Below are 19562 nucleotides of genomic sequence, written 5' to 3' on the forward strand. Positions count from 1 at the left end.
TTGCTTTAAATATTGTTGGTGAAGAATCTGGTGCGAAAACGCAACAAGCGGACCCCACTAATTTACATACTCCACCTCGTTCGGCTAAAATGACATCTAATGCCATTCGATTTTGCAGTGCTACCAATCTTATCGCCTTTTGCTCTAAGGTCATATTGTAAAGTATGTCCGTGGTCCGGTTGATCGTTTTCTCCAATACCCTCGCTAATCCCCTAATGTTTTCTGAATTTGCTATTTGTCCCCAAAAGGGGACTACTGATTTGGCTATATCCCCGAACACTTGTCCGGGGGTATCTCCATCACTATCTCGTCGCGGGCGAGCCTTGGATACCTCTAAGGTACTGGCTATAAATACACCTGGTAACAATATCCCTAAATAACAAGTCCCCTGCCAATCCTTGGGCAACCAGGGAAAAGCTAAACTACCACAAACAAAATAAACGGGTCCCCCTACATACAAAGGCCTATTTTCCCCAGTCAAATTTACAATATGTATACAAGGCTCAAAATCTCCCATTGGCCTAGTGCCATTTCTTTGTACACAGAAAGGGACAGAATCAGGATTGTGATTTACAGAATAAGAAGGAGGCATGGCATCCTTATTGCCTATCGGAGCCATCTTGAAAGAAACTAGATTTTGGAAAGGGAAGGAAAGTTTATCAGACGGCCTAATAGAAGCGATATTAGGTCTACTCCTATTTGCGAAAAGCGAGCATCCCAGGGGAGTCAATTCACGTCTCTCAAATTCATTCAAATTCGTGCCATCGAAGTTCCCTGAGATGCTATCATTCCATCGGCCAAAGAAGAGTGCTCTAAGAGAGGCATAGCAGGAAGTTGTTAGAGGTAAGGGATGTATATACCATCCCAGTCCCTTGTTCCCATGTTGTGGCAAATGCGTGCAAATCCAACAATTACTCTTATTAAAAATAGCATGCGTAGCATTCATCACTATCATCAGAGTGTTATTATGATATTTCTGTCTATGCCGAGAGTCCCTAGGGGACAGAGTGTGAAGGTGTACAGAGGGAGTCAAAACAGTTGGTACGATTTCGGTCGGTAGCAGAGGCTTCAAAGGATAAATCTCTTCAAAGTACCAAAGTCCCACGGCAGCAGTTGCAAAACTAACAGTAATCAAAACAAGAACACAACAGTACGTTTTCAGGGCCCAGGCACATTGTCCATTGTTCGAACTGGTCACCTCCTTATCTAATAGTTCAATACGAGGAGCAGCGGTGAAGGCGGCAGGCATCATGGCTATCCCGATCGACGGCCCCAATGTTCGTTGCTGGCGGCACTTCGGCCGCGCGACTTCTTAGTCCTTCCCAACCCTAGCCAACAGAACCCTCCTTTTCTGTGTTCCAAAGAAAAGGGAAAGACAATAGTATTCCAATCACTCCTTTTTTCCTTCCAGATGCACGATACTCGTGCAGCGATTTTATTTTCGCGGTCGAAGGTTGTACCTGATGGTACCCAAGTTTTCCGAATCCAAAAGCAAAGTATCGTCGCTCCCTGAGGGGAGCGTCACGTCGGTGGCGACGGAAGTCGCAGAACTTGAGACAAGAGTTTCCGGAAGTGATTGATCAAGGGAGTGCGGAGACAAAATGGACGGCTCCCCGAGCTCCTCAGGCTCAGAGAACTTCTCCGACGCACTCACAACGCTGCCTGCTACTCCGAGATCAGAGAGTGTAGCACCAGCGAGGGGTTCTGTTTCTTCTGTAACGTGTGGCGTCGGGTGAGGGATCTTCTTGATGTGAGTTGCATGTATCCAGTTCTTCTTTCCTGCCACCCGCACTGCCGTCCTGGTGACCAATAAAACCTGGTAGGGTCCCCGCCAGCGAGGCGCGAGACAGGAAGACCTTTCGTAGGCCTTTACCAGGATCCAGCTGCCGGGCAATATATCGTGTCCTGGGCCCGTAAACCGTACAGGTAAGGCGGCATTCACCTGGTGGTAGATGAAATACAGGTTTTTAGTCAATTGATTACAATAATCTACAAGCAATACATTCTCCACATCCCTCAGGGCTTTAGGTTTAGGGAGGCCCCAAATATTAGCAGGCCTTCCCATTATTACTTCAAATGGAGAAAGCCCAGTTCTAGTCTGGGGTGTGGTGCGCATAGCTAACAATACAATAGGTAAAGCATCCGGCCATTTCAATTTAGTCTCAGCACATGTTTTTGCAAGTTTGTTTTTCAAAATACCGTTGTGTCTTTCTACCAACCCCGCACTTTGAGGGTGCCTAGCTGAATGAAAACGTTTCTCAATCCCTAAGGCAACACATATTTGCAATATTACAGCTGCGATGAAATGTGGGCCGTTATCCGACCAGATTATCCTCGGGAGCCCAAATCGAGGAAAATATTCTTTCACCAAGATCTTCGCGGTGGTCATGGCGGTAGCATCTTTGGCAGGGAAAGCCTCGACCCACTTGCTAAAAGCACAAATGATAACAAGAACATATTTCAAGTTATTACAACGTTCCATTTCAATGAAATCAAGGTGAATGGTTTCAAAGGGGACAGAGGGGGGCCCGAAACTTCCCCTTGGAGTCACTGTCCCTTTACCCACATTGTGTTGCAGGCAAATCATACAACTACTAACATGTCTTTTTGCAGTTTCCAAAATTCTATCATTCACCCAAACCTGCTGTAATATCTTCGCAATTTGCTGGGCACACACATGTGTTGGACCGTGTGCCATTGTGACCATTGCTAATACATAAGAATCAGGAAGCAACCATTTCCCGTCAGATGCGTCCACCCAACACCCTTCGTCATCCAATTTCCCCATGCCTTCAGCCCATTTCCTAGATTCTTCAACAGAGGCATCAGTCTGAATATCTCGCACAGACCCAATGCCTTCATCTATTATACAACCATCTCTCACTTCCCTTGAGGTATACATGTCTGTGCTAAGGTCTGTAGCTGTTTGTCTAGCTATCGAGTCTGCAAAAGCATTTCCTTTGCCCACATCATCTATGACCTTACGATGATCTTGTTCAAAGTAGTAACTGCATAAGCAGCTGTAGATGTGCCATTCGGAAGTTTAAAGCAGGAGCCATCACAAAACAGCTCCCCTTCCGCATTCTCCAAAGGAGTATCTGAGAGGTCTATTCTGCCCTTTGTTTCTTGTTCGGTGGCGTACAGGCAGTCATGTGATCCATCATCGCCGCAAGCAGAAGTTTGCGGGAGAGGCAAAAGTTCAGCCGGATTGAGAACACAACACCTTTTAATTTGGATATGAGGAGCAAATAGAACTAATTTATACCTGGTCAACCGGGCAGAAGTAAGGTGTTGTGTTTGAGTTTTATTCAATAGAATATCAACAGAGTGAGGTACCATCAAAATCAAATCGTGGCCTAGGACCATCCCCTCACTCTGTTTTACAGACGCAGCAGCAGCAGCAGCAGCAACAGCGCGCAGACATCGCGGCAAAGCGCATGCGACAGGATCGAGGGCGGAGGAATAATAGCCGCACGGCCTATTCTTCCCTCCATGTTCCTGCGTTAACACAGACAAAGCACATCCATTACATTCATGCACAAACAACACAAAGGCCTTATCGTAATTTGGTGTACCCAGAACCGGTGCTGAACACAGCGCGGCTTTGAGAAGCTCAAATGATCGTTGATGTTCCGATTCCCATGGCAGTGGCAAAGAAATGCCCTTCCTCGTCAAAGCCAACATCGGTTTTACCACTAGGGCAAAGTTCGGGATCCACAGTCTACAGTAGGACGCCATCCCTATCAGGGCTCTGACTTCCTTCTGTGTTTTTGGGACAGACATGCCAGAAATGTGTTTTATTCGTTCAGGTGTCAATCTTCTCCCCTCCTTTGACAGGAGGTAGCCTAAATAGGCAACCTCCTGGCAACAATATTGAAATTTCTTAAGTGAAGCTTTGTGTCCATGTTCAGCTAAATGAACAAGCAACAATATAGTGCCTTCTTTACAAGCTTTCTCAGAGTCTGCAGCTAAGAGCAAATCGTCTACATATTGAAGCAGCGTGCAAGTAGGTGGCAGTTCAAGGGTGTCGAGCTGCTCTTTTAAGGCTCTACTATAGATACTAGGACTTTCAGTATACCCTTGAGGTGCCCTTGTAAATGTAAATGAGCGTCCCCCCAAGGTGAACGCAAACAAATACCTGCTCTCCTTGTGTATCGGAATACTAAAGAAGGCGTTTTTCAAATCTACGACACTGAAGTGCGTAGCCGTAGCAGGGATCATTGTTAAGATTGTTGTTACATCCGGCACAATTGGAAATTGTGGGGCCACTACCCGGTTGATAGCACGAAGATCTATTATAAACCGGTACGGAATTGCATTGTCGCCTTTCTTATATACCGGTAAGATCGGACTATTACATAAGCTACCTGTAATCTCTTCGATCACTCCACGATGTACAAAATCGGAGACAATGCATTTCAGAGCGCGCTCGCCCTCAACTGAAATTTTATATTGCGGAATGCGCGGTAGTTTAACCCCATGTTTCAAGACTATCTTAACGGGCTCAACGTGCAATATTCCGACATCATTGTCGTCTATTGCCCACAAACATTCCGGAACAATAGCAAGCTCGGGAGGTAGAGGTCGGGTCAAGTACTGGGAGTTAAAAGGTTGCTGTGGTGAAACTGTCAATCTTATTCCGTCAGGGGTACAATGGATCACTGCATTCAGTTTCTTCAACAAATTCAACCCCAGCAAGTTTTCTCCACAGTTTGAAGTAAGAAGAAAAGGGCACTGGTCTGTAAAAGGGCCCAAAGAAACGGATACCGGCGCAGAGACCGGACAAACAGTTGGTATACCAGAGAACCCTATAGAAACGTTTGTTTGCCCTGACAGGGGAATGTTTGGAACCCGAGAATGGTCAATGGAGCACTTCTGCGCTCCAGTGTCGATCAAGAACTGATGTTTCCTATTCCCCACCAATAATTCAACATAGGGGCCCTTCTGAATAACGGGAATAGGTAAAGGTTCCAAACGCTGCTTCGGGCAATCCTAGTAAGGCAGAACTTCATCAAAAGGAAGTTCCTCAGAAAGATAGACGGCGGAAGGGTGATCAAATATATTTCTCGAGTCCATACTCGAAGTCTGATTTTCCTGTGAAAAAGGTTGCTGGGGATCTCGTAGAAGCTGACCCCTATCAGGACCCCCTGCTCCAGGGCGGCCCCGTGGTCGCCTACCCATACCTCTGAATGTGCCTCCTGACCTCTGACGGAGGGCAGGGCACTGTGCTCGCCAGTGACCTTCCTGGCGGCAATAAGCACACTGATTAATATTTATAGAATTTAGAGGAGTATTTCCTCTTGGAATGTACTGACCTCTAGTTTGTGTCGTACCTCCTCTGGGGTGCCTGACAATTTGCTGCAACAATACCTTAGTCTTTAGGTCACCCCTTCTTTTTTCTATTTTCTCTTTTTCGGTATTAACCCTATTCTCATAATACTGAGCCATATGCAAAACCTCTGACTGGGATTTTGCCTGCCAAGCACTCTCTGAGGACATAATTTGTGATTGGATGTCGGGCAACAATCCACGCACAAATTTGTCCACAAACAACCTCTTCCCCGACTCTGTACCCAAATCCTGTCCACTGAAGTCGGAGAACACCTGTTCAAACCTATTAAAGAATTCAGTGGTACCTTCAGTTTTTCCTTGGACACAGGCCGTAAGCTTGTCCCAAATAATCCTTTTTTCTGGAATTATAGTTTTCAATTTGGCAACTATTCTATCAGGTAAAGTGAGTATTACCTGTGGTGGTTTCTCACCAGCTGGTCGTTCCCCATCTATTCTAGTTAGATTTACCCATGTATCCCCTAACCCCGGCACATCATCTACTGTCCGTACCTGCTTCCATACATCAACAGGTAAAAGCACTGGGAACAATAAATCCATGTCACTTAAGGTGAACACGGAAGACTGCAAAACGGATTCTATTTCTTTATAAAACCCTGTTGGGTTCTTCCTAATATCAGGGACTGATTGTCTGATCGTGTTCACTTCCTGTCGAGAGAACGGGACGTGAACAAACTGTGATACGTAGTGTGCTGGGATATCCACCGCGGGAGCACCAGTCGCCGCGTTGGCGGGGATTTCTACTTTTGGGACAAGGGTCGGAGGGACCTCTCTCATAGGCAACTGAGATATAGGGACCTCCGACCGCTTACTGAGTAATAAGGCCAAATCAAGCGCTAAAGCAGCTGTGGAAGTGTCAGGCGAAAAAGCTCTTTTACAAATACCTAATAAGTCTGTGGGGCAACCAACCTTCTTTCTTATACATTCTTTTTGCAAGTGCTGTACCATCACTTGAATTACCTTCCTTTGCATTTCTACCGTATATTGACTATATGTATCGTATACCTCATCCGGCGGTATTGATGAATCCGAGATCCATCGAACCGCATCTCTAGTACAGATCCGTACTTCCTCGGGTGCTGATCTTCGGCACGAAAGGAACCGTTTCTGCATATATATCCTATCGTCCTCATCATCCTCATTTTGTAATCTTTCAAAATCCTGTCTAAACTCAAACAATCTATCAACATGTCCATATACTTTCTGTTCGGTATCCCTTGAGAGTGCCACAGCGTTCAGATCTCTCACCCCTTGTAGGAGATCCGAAGTCTGCAATCTACCCCACATTACACCTAAATGAATCCCCAGTCCTTCAATAAAAACGTTTTTCTCGGGAAAATCGTGCAAATTAGATAATGTTGAAAATACCTCAGTTTGATCACCTTTTTCCATGCAATGTTTAGCCCAAGCAAATAGTTCCTGTTTCCTGCCCGCAGGAACAGTACTACGAGTCACTATCCCCGACCCTGCACCAGGATCTGATTTAATAACCACAGGACTCCCCGAAATCGAAAGTGTAGGTGAACCTAACATGGGTGCAGGGGAAAGAGGTAAAGTAACAGACGAAATAAACGGAGGAGCGACAACTAAGGAACTAGGGGTAGTAGGCTGTGTAAGAGGAGTAGGAATAACGATAGGAGCAATAACAGGAATGGGAAGAGCGCCCACAACAGGAGCATACGGAGGTGGCGCTGAAGAATCAGGCCTCCGTTCGTTTAATATTTTCTCAATAAACTCCTCGGAAACATGGAAATCTTTAGAAGGGTAAATTTTCTGGACTCCGAGCGAAAAAGCTCTGTCCATTTTTTGGGTTTCATCTAATCGTTTTTCCTTGTCTTATAACAATGCCTTTTCGGCATTCGTTTTATGACGTCGTGCATGTTTATCCCTACTTTTAAGCTGCTGTAATGCTTCCTTTTTCCAATTTTGTAACACATCAAAGGCTGCTGGCCTAGCCTTCTTCTTAAGCAAAATCGACTCTAAGTATTCAATACGGGGGATCTCAAAACTACCATTGATTGGCCACTGAAATTCGGAGGCATTTCTGGTCTGTCTGTGCCAAATGTCATTAAATACAATACTACCAATGCCATACTTACAGTACATAGTACACGCCGGCGACCCCTCCTGTGGTGCCGGACGGCTAAATTCCAAAGATTGTCGATCGCTGCGGAATAGAGCCCTAAAACAGCTAGACAATTTCCCAGGCATTTCTCAAAGAATTGGTGTTACCTGGTCCAATAATTGTGTCTGCAGATACAATACGCCAAATTCAAATTGTCAGGGTTAAATTAAGAGCCGGGTCACGACTACACCTGACCAAACCTAAGGAGGACCGTACGGTTTTCAAAGGACTTCAACTAACAAATTTTACCTGCGTTCAGTGGTTTCGGCAAATCTGCCCGCCTCGGATTTGGACCCTCGTCAAGATGCCGTGTCAGACCGCACGACTATCGCCCAAGGATCGGATCGTGCAGCGCTGCCGAGGTATCGCGTCTCGATCGGTCGGGCCCGCAGAATCACACCGTCCGATCCCGATTCGATAGTCTGCGTCAACCTTCAATGATCCGGCATCAATCTTGAGGGTCCCTATTCGGGCGCCAACTGTGGAAATAGAGAAATTGACATGAGGCCGGGAAGCCCAAATGGAAACACACCAACACAGGTTACAAAGGACCATATAAAGCGCTTTATTTCAAAGTTACAAAGTTACCAAGTTATCAAAGTCAATTGACATGCGAATAGCTATTCGGCCCTCTGACTAACACACGAACCTTCAACGTTAGGTTCGCACTGAAAGTGGGAGAGACCGATCATCGGGATGCTTGGGTTTTTATACATTTAGTACTGCATTGGCCAGCCCTCTTACAAGTTAACCATTTCTGGAACCATGGCTAGGGTTCGTAGCCAGGTCGAACATGCAATCTCCATATATTAGATTGTTTCCGCTGATACAGTTACATATTTACACCTAGGTTAAACAGAGGACAAGGTCTTAGTTCATGACCCTAACAAGTAGCCTGCGGACATCTTATTCATTCACGTGTGCGGAGGTCACCATGGCCGAAGTCTTACTCGCAATGTCATTCGGCCTCCATTTTGTGATTCGGGGTGACTTCCACACCGCAAGAATACCTAAAATGGCGGCTAGATCCAAAATGGCAGCTTACACAATACATTAAGGTCAAGACCTTGCCGCGGAACCTATGTACATGGTGTTCTTTAGACATCTTGGCGTAGGCCAACATACATTTAAACAATGCGATTGGGGTCACAATATTATATCGATTTCCACAGCATCCTCCCGGGCACCATCAACCACGAGCCAACGCTCTGGTTCGGGTAAGAGGAAGGCCGAGCACCCGGCGAAGCTCCTGGAGAGGCCCCGGTCGAGCTCGAAGGCCCCATCGGAGGGAGAGCGAGGCAGTGTCCCTCCCCCCAAGGAGAAGGCGGTGAGCGCACCTAAGGTGGTGAAAGCCTTAATCCATCCGGCCAAGGCCTCTATCGAGACAGTCGCGGCGGCCCTGGCTCAGCCTGTGGAGGCTACACCAGTGGTGGCGACCTCGGGGCTCAGAGTCTCCCTGCCACCGCGGAGGGAGTCCTCTTTTATGCCCATCGACAGGACCCCCATAAAACCTCCGACAGAGAAGAAAAAGGGGGGGCAGGAGGTCGTCGTGGATTCAGCCTCAACCTCTGAGGAAGAGCTGATCGAGGTCTTAAGCCACGGCGTTGGCGTGGAAGAAGACCAGCCCGTCGGGAGGGATCCCGACGTAGGAGACGACGATAACGTCGAGGGGGCCGACGGGGCCCCTGACCGCCCGTCGGACTCCCCTCAACCAGCGACGCAAGACAACTCGGCGGCCATTTTGTTGGCTATACAGTCCTTATGCTCTGAGGTAAGGACGAGACTGCCGTTACCACCAGCGGAGGAACCGCTCCCGACGGGGGACCCGGAGCCAGGGCCTTCTGGGAGCCCTCCCCCTAAGAGAAGAAGGATTCATCCTCCACCTCCTTTTCAGCCATCGGGCCCTGTTCAGCCCTCCTCCCCGTCCATGACTCGTGGGGATGACACGGGGACTGACACGGCCGAGACGGGTACGGACGACGAGGTTTACGACGAGAATCTGCCGTCATCACCTCCCAACCGGGCTTCCCCGCCCGACGAGATTGGATCGTTTCACTCCATGATCGCCAGGGCATCCAAGCTCTTCCAGCTCTGCCCGGAAGAGAAGAAGAAGGAAGGTTTCCTTTATCAACGGCGCGAGGCCAAGAGGAAGACGGTCCTCTCCGTGCCTCTACTGGACGATATTTGGGATGAGGGCCTTGCCCTCCTCAAGAACCCATCCACGACGCCGGCTAGAAGGGATCGGTAAAAGAAGAAGTACCGGGTCCCGGACGCGGCCCCCTTGTGCCTCCGGGCACAGCTGACCCCGGACTCAGTCGTCTCCGTGGCGGCCAGGAAGAAAGCGGGGGGGGGGGTGCGGCCTCTACGTCGACTTCCCCGCCGGACGGCGAGGGAAAGAAATTGGATACAATGGGACGCAGGGTCATCTCGTCTGCAGCGACGACGATTAAGGCGGCCAACGCCTTGGCTATCGTAGCCCGCTACAACAGGGAGCTGTGGTACAAACTGGCCCCCCTGCTGGACTTCCTACCGGATGACAAGAGGGCGGATGCCCTAGAGATCTTGCAGGAAGGAGAGGTGGCGTCGGACCACGCCATTACGATTGCGACGGACATCGCTGACACTGGTTTTCGCCAGTTGGGCAACGGCGTGTGCCTTAGGTGGCGTGGATGGCTCAAGGCGACGGACTTCCGTCAAGACGTGCAGACCAGAGTCTTGGACATGCCGTTCGATGGAAACAACCTGTTTGGGAAAACAGTGGACGATTCCCTTCAAGCCATCAAAGCAGACACGGAGACGGCCCGGGCTCTTGGGGTTCTCCAACAGCGGCGGCCGCCCTTTCGGAGCGGCGGAGGCAAACAGGGTGCCTCCAAAGGTTCCGGCGGCGGATTTTCCACCTACCGTCAAGCGGCCCGTTTGTCGTCGCAGGAAGCTTACAGGGGACGAGGCAAGTCAGGCGGACCCCTCCGTCGTCGCCAAGGAGGTCAAGGCGGCAAAGCCTCGTCGAAGCAGGACTGAACCGGCCGTGGGGTCGGGCCCCTACCGAAGCACCCCGGTGGGAGGCCGGCTGGCGAGCTTCGTCAGCGTGTGGGAGTCCATCTCCACCGACCGTTGGGTGCTGGACGCCCTAGCCCAGGGTCACGCGCTCGAGTTTCAAAAAAGGTGCCCGCGCGTCCCCCCTGTGGCCAGGAAAGAACATCACGTCCCTCAACTTCTCTTGGAGGTAAAGGCGATGCTCAGGAAGGGCGCCATCGAGCTCCTCCCAAAGAGGCTTCGGGGCTCTGGAGTTTACTCAAAATACTTCCTCGTGAAGAAGAAGACGGGAGGATGGCGTCCCATCCTGGACCTAGGACGACTGAACAAATTCATCAAGGCACAGAAGTTCCGGATGGTCACCCTCCAACACGTCCTGGGTCAGCTGGAGGAGGGCGATTTCCTGTCGTCGTTGGATTTGGAGGATGCCTACTTCCATATTCCCATCCTAAAGGGACACCGAAAGTTTCTCAGGTTCGTGGTCCAAGGGCGTCACTATCAGTTCAGAGCCCTCCCCTTCGGACTAAGGTCGGCACCCAGGGTGTTCACCAAGTGCCTCGCACCGGTGACGGCGCAGCTGCGCCGAGAGGGGATCCACGTCTACCCCTACCTGGACGACTGGCTCATCCGAGCCAAGACGAGGGAGCTCGCCGTGGAGCACACGGCAAGGACCGTCCAACTTCTCACGGACCTGGGATTCTCCATAAACTACGCCAAGTCCCACCTGGTGCCCGCGCAAGAAGCACTGTTTCTGGGAGCCAAGCTCGACACAGTGTCGCTTCTGGCCTCTCCGTCGGAGGAAAGGACGAGGGCCGTTCTGGGCAAGGTGCAGCGGATGCTGGTTGCGGACGCGGCCAGAGTGAGGTCCATCAAGTCCCTCCTCGGAATGATGTCTTCTTGCATTTACCTCATCCCCCTGTGCAGGCTCCGGATGCGCCCGTTGCAGGAGTTCCTGGACGCGCGCTGGATCCAGACGACGGGCAGCTTCGAGGAGAGGATCACACTCGACGAGAGATTCCGACGAGCGATCCGGTGGTGGGGCACCCGCGCGCATCTGACGGCGGGCATGGACTTCCAGGCCCCCGGCCACCAGGAGACAGTGACCACGGATGCCTCCCTGGAAGGGTGGGGAGCGCACACCGAAAATCTGCACGCGAGAGGCCTTTGGCTCCCGACGGAGAAGTCCCTCCATATCAACGTCCTGGAGCTCTGTGCAGTGTTTTGGGCCCTCAGGTCCTTCCTTCCGTCCCTCAAGGGCAAGGTGGTGAGGATCTTCACCGACAACACCACCACCATGTTCTACATCAGGAAACAGGGCGGAACAAGGTCCCCAGCCCTGTCCAGGGAGGCGCAGGATCTGTGGCATTGGGCCGTCGCCCAAAGGATGTTTGTGGTGCCGTTTCATCTGGCAGGGATAAAAAACACCATCGCCGACTCACTCAGCAGGGAGCTGCGCTCGTGCCACGAGTGGGAACTACGACAGGATCTAGTGGACCGCCTCTTCCGACGGTGGGGCACACCCCAGATCGATCTGTTCGCGACGAACTCCAAGTGCCGGAGGTTCGCCAGCAGGTTTCCCCAGCCGAGGAGCATGGGCGATGCTTTCTCGTTCCCCTGGGAGGGCCTGTTTCTATACGCGTTCCCTCCATTGCCATTGCTGATCCGGCTCATCAACCAGCTCAAGAGGTCACGGTGCAGGATGATCCTCATCGCACCTGCGTGGCCGAGGCAGATATGGTTCCCGGACCTTCTGGACTTGTCAGCGTCCCCGTCAATGAAACTGCCAGTGGACGCGGATCTGCTCTCCAGGGAAGGATGCGCCATCCTCCATCACGACCCGAAGTCGCTGAACTTGCAGGCCTGGCGCCTGCAGCGTTAGAGTTTGGAGGATACGACATACCGGCCGACTGCAGAGAGGTTCTTGCAAAGGCCAGGGCGTCCTCAACTCTTAAATGCTACGGACACAAATGGAAGAGGTTCTCTGTCTGGTGCCACGCACAGAAGATTAACCCTCTGCGGATTACGGCTCCCCAAGTACTGCCGTACCTACTGACGCTGGCCAAAGCTGGACTGGAGCACGCGTCCATCAAGATTCATCTTGCTGCGATCTCCCGATACACCAGAATCACGGGGCGGAGGTCTTTGTGGTCTCATCGTCTGGTGAAAGAGTTCATGAAGGGACTGTTCAGATTGTTCCCGCCGGTGAAGGCTCCGGCCCCGGCATGGGAGCTCAACGTGGTGCTGACCAAGCTCATGGGACCTCCGTTCGAGCCTCTGCACTCGGCTCCGTTGAAGTTCTTGTGGTGGAAAACAGCGTTTCTTGTGGCCATCACCTCCGCACGACGGGTGGGAGAGATCCAGGCCCTTTCCTGCAAGGCCCCGTACTTGACTTTTCACGACACGAGGGTAGTGCTCAGGACGCACCCCTCCTTCATGCCCAAGGTGCCATCGGACTTCCACCTCAACGAACCCTTGGTGTTGCCTGTTTTCTTCCCGTCGCCTTCGTCGCCGGCTGAAAGGACTTTGCACTCGCTGGATGTGGCTAGAGCGCTGAAGTTCTACGTGGACCGCACGAAGGGTTTTCGGAAGACGTCACAACTCTTTGTGAACTTTGGACCTGTCAATCAGGGGAAGGCTCTCTCGAAGGCTTGCATTTCCAGATGGCTCTCCGGCTGTATCATGTACTGTCATCGGTTGGCAAACCGACCCCTGCCTGGCCGTCCGAGAGCCCATTCCACCAGAGCGATCGCAGCTACCACGGCGTTCCTATCTGGTGTGCCCTTGCTGGACATCTGCAGGGCTGCTACGTGGAGGTCGACGCACACCTTCACGAAATTCTACTGCGTCGATCAGGATTCCAGGGAGGAGTCCAGGGTCGGCCAAGCAGTGCTGCGCAACCTGTTTGCCTAAGGTGAGCCTGGTGAGGAGGTAAGATTGCTTAATGTTGAGTTTGATGTGATGCTTAATGTTGAGCCTTTGCCACCTCCCGTGGTTGTGCATATGTGTACTGCTATGTATTCTTTATTCATGAGCATGTGAATCCATGCCAGACCCCATGCTGGAGAAGGAACAAGTTACTTACCTCTAACTGTTGTTCTCCAGCATGGGTCTGGCATGGATTCACATGCGAACCCTCCCGCCTACCCCTCTGCGGCTCTTCACTTGGTCATACTGCCACTTCACGTGCTACCAAATCTGAAGATGGCTGCCAGAGGCGGGGCTTAAGTAGAGGGCAGTCATTGGCTGTGGTCAGTATGACGCAGAGATCGGTGATTGGTTACTACTACGAAAGACAGATCAGAAACGAAACTGATACTGGTTTTTTCTTTACCGAGGATTCCCAGCCTGACGACGGGGAATATTCATGAGCATGTGAATCCATGCCAGACCCATGCTGGAGAACAACAGTTACATGTAAGTAACTTGTTCCTTACTTGGTAATATTCATTACTTAGCACCTAGTTATATATGCTCATCAAAAGCTATAGGTTTACTTCTTCCAATCAGGCCGTTAAAATACCATTGGGGGTCATTCCGAGATTGGAGGTAAGGGATAAACGATGCCAGTAAAGGATTACTGGCATCGCTTACCGCTCCGGGCTATTCCGACCAGTCAAACCGCTATTAGCGGCACCGTAAATAATGGTGCCTCTAATAGCGGCATGGGCGCGGGCACGCGGGCCATCATACCGGCAATAGCGGCATGCCGTAAACTGGAGGACATCACAAGTAAAGCGGACATGCAAATACTGGCATCACGAAGGCGCTAAAAGTGGATTCCGGCATGCCGTAAATACCGACATCGCTGACCAACCGTAAAATGCCATGTGCAGTGTTCCCAACTGCCACAGGTACACACCATCAGCACAGGTAGAGGCAATGGAGTCTGGCCCTGAACAAAAGGAGAACACCCACACACCATACCCCTTTCCACACCAAGATTCATCCAATAGTAGCATCAACACGTCAGCTGGAGGACATGCATGCATTGCAACACCAGCAACAACATCAACACCAACAGCAGGCACCACAGAGGAGACGCAGCAGGAGAAGGAGGGTGAGACAGGCCCAGCATGCCCCAACAGTGCAGCCAGTGTAACCAAGCATGCAGCCCCCAATCACAAACATCAGAGCCAGTCCTTCCAACCCAATCCCTGAGCACAATCACACCCTGTACCGTCTGGACCGGAACACCATCAACACCATGGTGGACATGATACACGATTGTCAACCTCATTGAAATACGCACGCCACCCCCCCTCTACTGAAGGTAGTGTCGGTGCTCCACTTCCTTTCCACAGCCACCTACCAGCATACAGTGGGGCACATGCATGGCATATCACCACCCTTATTCACTCGCATCCTGAAGCAAGTGCTAGATGCCCTCCTCAAGCACACAACAGAATATATATCCTTACCACGGACTCACCAGGAGATTCCTGAAACAAAAGGTGGCCTCCATGCCATGGAGGTGGTTTACCACAATCGCAAGCAATACCACTCCAACCAGGTGCAGATGGGAAGCGACGCAAGCAAGATCAGAGCCTACTGCCAACGCTCCCCATCAGAAAATCCTACAGAACACAACACATCACTAAATTGACACAAACACAGCTGTATGCGTACACAATGCATGAGCTATGAGATGGCAGAGCACACCGTGTATCATCTTGAAGATGTAAGCCACACCATTATTACATGGCACAGGACACATTGAGGGGCTAAAAATGGCGTGCATACAACCAGGGACATGTGCATGTGACCAACGATAATCTGCCGGCATGTGTGACTAGTAGAGCTGTTCATCATCAATCGACTGACATATACCTTTTAATGCCTCCCATGCAGGTGACAGTGGCTATCCCTTGATGCTGTGGCTCTTCACCCCTGTCCGAAAAACACAGAACAGGCATGAGGAGGACTACAATCGATCCCACACCCGTACCCGTGTGGTCATTGAGCAGACCTGTTGAAGGCATGGTTTCGCTGCCTTAGCCCGTCAGGTGGGGCACTCCTCTACAGGCATGAGAAGGTGGCCAAGATCATCATGGCATGTGTCATGCTGCACAACATGTGTATCTGATGCAACGTGCCCCTGCCCCCTGACATCGAACTGCAACCACCTAGTGATGATGAAGGGGTTGAAGAAGAAGTGGCTGCACATCATTGCGGTGCCGATGCACAGGAGGGACGTGCTGTGCGTCAGTCAGTGATTGCACAATATTACTGACACACATGGCTGCAGAGGGTGACATGATATTTTGACAGAGGTCACTGGGTATGTGGGTACATGCACACTATGCGCTGTATATGAATAAATGACACATGCGCAATGATGAATATCCACTCAGGTCTTGCTTTTGACACAACGGATGTATTGAATTTGACAATGAAATAACCCTCCACCACCCTCACCCCCCTCCCTCTCCCCCCACAACTCCCCACAAACCCTCACCCCCCTCCCACTCCCCCCACAACTCCCCCACAAACCCTCACCCCCTCCCACTCCCCCCACAACTCCCTCACCCCCTCCCCCTCCCCCACAACTCCCCGTCAACCCTCACCCCCTCCCCCCACAACTCCCCCACACATGTCCCATCAAGTCTCTAATGCCTACATCAGACTGCCCAGACTATTAATTAGCACTCCCGTGACCTGGTGGAGGCATGTCTGGCCGGCGCAGGGTGCGTGATGACCTGCAGAGTGGGCTTGTCTGGGTAGAGCTAGACAAGGATGGTGTGGCTCTAACTGGGTTGCCGGACGCCCTGATTCCATGGCATCGGCTACGTGGCTTAGTACCTGGTGCAGGGCGAATACCTCCTCGCAGAGGCAGCTAGTGTTCTCCGCAAATATCTTGCCCATGGAGGCGCTGTTGTCTGAGATGGTCCTGCCTAGAGAGGCGATGTTCTCCCGCCACTCCTGCTTTGCCTGTGCGTTGTCCTCACCGAACTGCCGCACAAGGGCGGTCAGCTGCTCAGCACGTTGCGGCCCTGCCAGTGCACCTGCGGAGGTGGACGGTTCCCGGGTGTCTTGCTCGGCCTCACTACTCGCCACTATCGGACTCCAGGGCCCTTCAATTAGCTCCTGCCTAGACTGCTCCGGGGTGGTGGCATGGTCTGTCTCAAGATATGAGATTTGGGGGGGATGCCTTTGGACTGGGCATGCGGGGCAGTTCTGAGGAATCGTCCTCCACGGGCACCCATACCTCATCCTGTGCCTCCTCCACATCCTGGGGTGCTGTGTCTGCAACCTCCCCAGCCAAACTTGACTCCTCCGAGTGTGGTGCCTCGGCTGATTCCTCTGGCTGTGCAATAGGTGTTGGAGCTTCCACCTCTACGGCCCTTCGCACCACCGGTGCACTGGCAACCTGGAGTGTCTTGACTGCTGGTGCACAGCGCCCCTTGGGTTGGCCCTTCGAGGTGGAAGGCCGGTTGGCCTCATCCCGGACCTCTTCCGGGGTGTGGTTTTCGCAGGGGTTGAGTCCTGGGCATCGCTGTCATGGTCAGAGCCTGTGGGGGTCGAAGAGAGGGACGGCATGAGTGATGTTTTGATAGGCATCATACATACATATGGACAATTGATCATGCACACAATCGAGGGTAATAGGCATTTGAGTTTGGATGAACACGTTGTTTGATACATGGGTGGGTTATGCAGGCATATGTCGGGGTCACTCATGTTGGCCAAGACCTATGCTATGTGAGATGCATATTTGTTGGGGCCTGCATGCTGTGTGACTTATGGCATTTACATTTTGTGTGGTATGTGTCAGGTACGGCATTGCCTTGCTGCAGGCATCTGCATGTGTCTGTGATGCATCCGGCAACTTTGCTGGGAGTGTCTGTGTGTGTTGGGCCATGGCTTGCCTCTTTGGATGGACATATTGGTTGACTTTCATCAGACTCTGCATTACAGTGTTTTCTTAGGATACTCACCTGCATCTGCCGATGTTGTGGCACCACACTCCATATCACCGACACCTTCTATCCCCTCAATTCCAACCATGCTGGCGCAGATGTCCTCCCATGGGGTCAGCTTGATGGGGGAGCTGGCACCTCCGCCTGTTGCCATTGCCTGGCTCCTGTTGATGGAGAGTATGTTCCTTACTCGGAGCTGCAAGTCTTCCCAGCGCTTCCTGCAGTCTTTTATGGTGTGTGGGGTGTTCCCGACTGCACTCACTTTCTGCGCCACAAGTGCCCAGATCTCTTTTTTCTTAATGATGGCCTCCCTCTTCATGCTGTTGGCGAACACAATCTCAGCATTTTCCTGCAGGGACCCAGCTAGCATCTCCAACTCGTCCTCGTTGAAGTGCTCCTTGTGCTGGCGGGCGGCTCCCTTCTTAAGGGCCTTGGGCATTGTGGTGTGTTAGATGAAGGTTTTCCAACAAACAGAGTCCCACAGGTCCTGTGTGCTGAGGATGGCAATGGATTGTGTTTTTAAAGTTGGCCGCTGTGCTCCTTCCCGTTCCTGTGCGATGACGCTATTACCAGATCCGCTTATTTACGGTGACAGTTATTAGCGGTGACCGCTAATGCTGCATTGGTTCATGCCGGTAGTGCAATCTGCGCTATGCATGATGCCGCTAAGGTCATTTTTCGTGACTTTAACGCAAAGCTTGTGCCTGCGAAGTCGTAATAGCCCTCTATTAGCGGGCTATTGACTACATGGACACGCTATTTGCGCCATGCCGGTAAGGGCTGTTACTTACCTCCAACCTCGGAACGACCCCAATTGTCTTCCTGTGGTATAACATGCACTATTGGCCCATACCTATCCATGTCACTATGAGGGTGAAAGCAGGGGTGCACGATTCCACATGTCTTATTCAGACTGTATATTGGGGGTATTTGTACTCTATATTTTAATTTCCAGTGAGTACATGCCAATTTGTAAGGTAGCAACAGTGCCGGATACTTCCCTAATCTGTATGGCTGTGCAAAAATCACCAACATAGTCACAGCAACTGGAACCAACAGTGTCTATGTAGTCCACTCAAAATCACACAACACAAGCAACAAGCTACAAAGTCCCCCCGTCACATGGACAACAACAACTATTCTGCGTGCAGAACCCAAACTACACACATGAGTACGAAGGCCCAGTATAAAATGGAAATGAGCAACAAACACATTTTATTATTGTGCATTTGCAAGGCTCTTATACATCAAGACCCCCTATGCATGTTCCACAACGATATACAGGTCAAGTGGCCAACTCATTCCCTGACAACAAGTAAGCTCACAATGCACAGTCACAACAAAATAGTCATGCAGACTTTGAAAAATGCAAGTGTACTGCAGGAAAGATGCATATCTCACCTCATGACTTTTGCCTTGTGATCACGCAACAGCTGGTCCCTGGAATGCATGGCTATCCCCCTCTGTAGGCCTGCAAACCACCCAATGCGGATGCTGTGTTCAGTACATGCATACAACAGCAACGTCCCTTCAATCACAGCAATCATCTTCCCCTGCATAATGCCTCTGTAGAGAAAAACACCACAAGGTCAGGGCAGGCAACACATCCATGCAACCAAATACACAGCAATATGTGCCCCCATGAGTGTCATGCAACAAATGCAAACAAGAAACCACCAGCCACCCATACCAATGTGTCCCTGCACCCATGAAGCCAGATCCGCCCACCTCATGCCAATGCACTATGAACACCCCACACAATGACATCTTACACAGCCACAACACCTATCATTCCTGTCCCTCAGAGTGACATGCAGTGAAGGACCAGGTAACACTTACGCTTTGTCACGATGATGGTACATTGTGAACACTCTGATCTGGCCAAAGTCAGTAGAGGACTCCCAAAAAGAGACCACTGAGAGGTTGGAAACCTGCGATCACCTTGGAAGTACTGCCAATGCCATGATATGGCATCCCCTGATTAACATGACAGTGGGACAGTGCAGTTAACACTGGCAGGGGAGCTGATGATGTAAAGTCCAAGACGATGTGATGTAAAAATATCAGATCTGGCAGAAGGCAGCTGTTCACAGAGGCAGCTGTCATACAGCTTGGCAGGACACCGAGACAACTGGCAT

This window comes from Ambystoma mexicanum, chromosome 14, assembly GCF_040938575.1.
Source record: "Ambystoma mexicanum isolate Mex_15411 chromosome 14, UKY_AmexF1_1, whole genome shotgun sequence".
In the NCBI taxonomy this organism is placed as follows: domain Eukaryota; kingdom Metazoa; phylum Chordata; class Amphibia; order Caudata; family Ambystomatidae; genus Ambystoma; species Ambystoma mexicanum.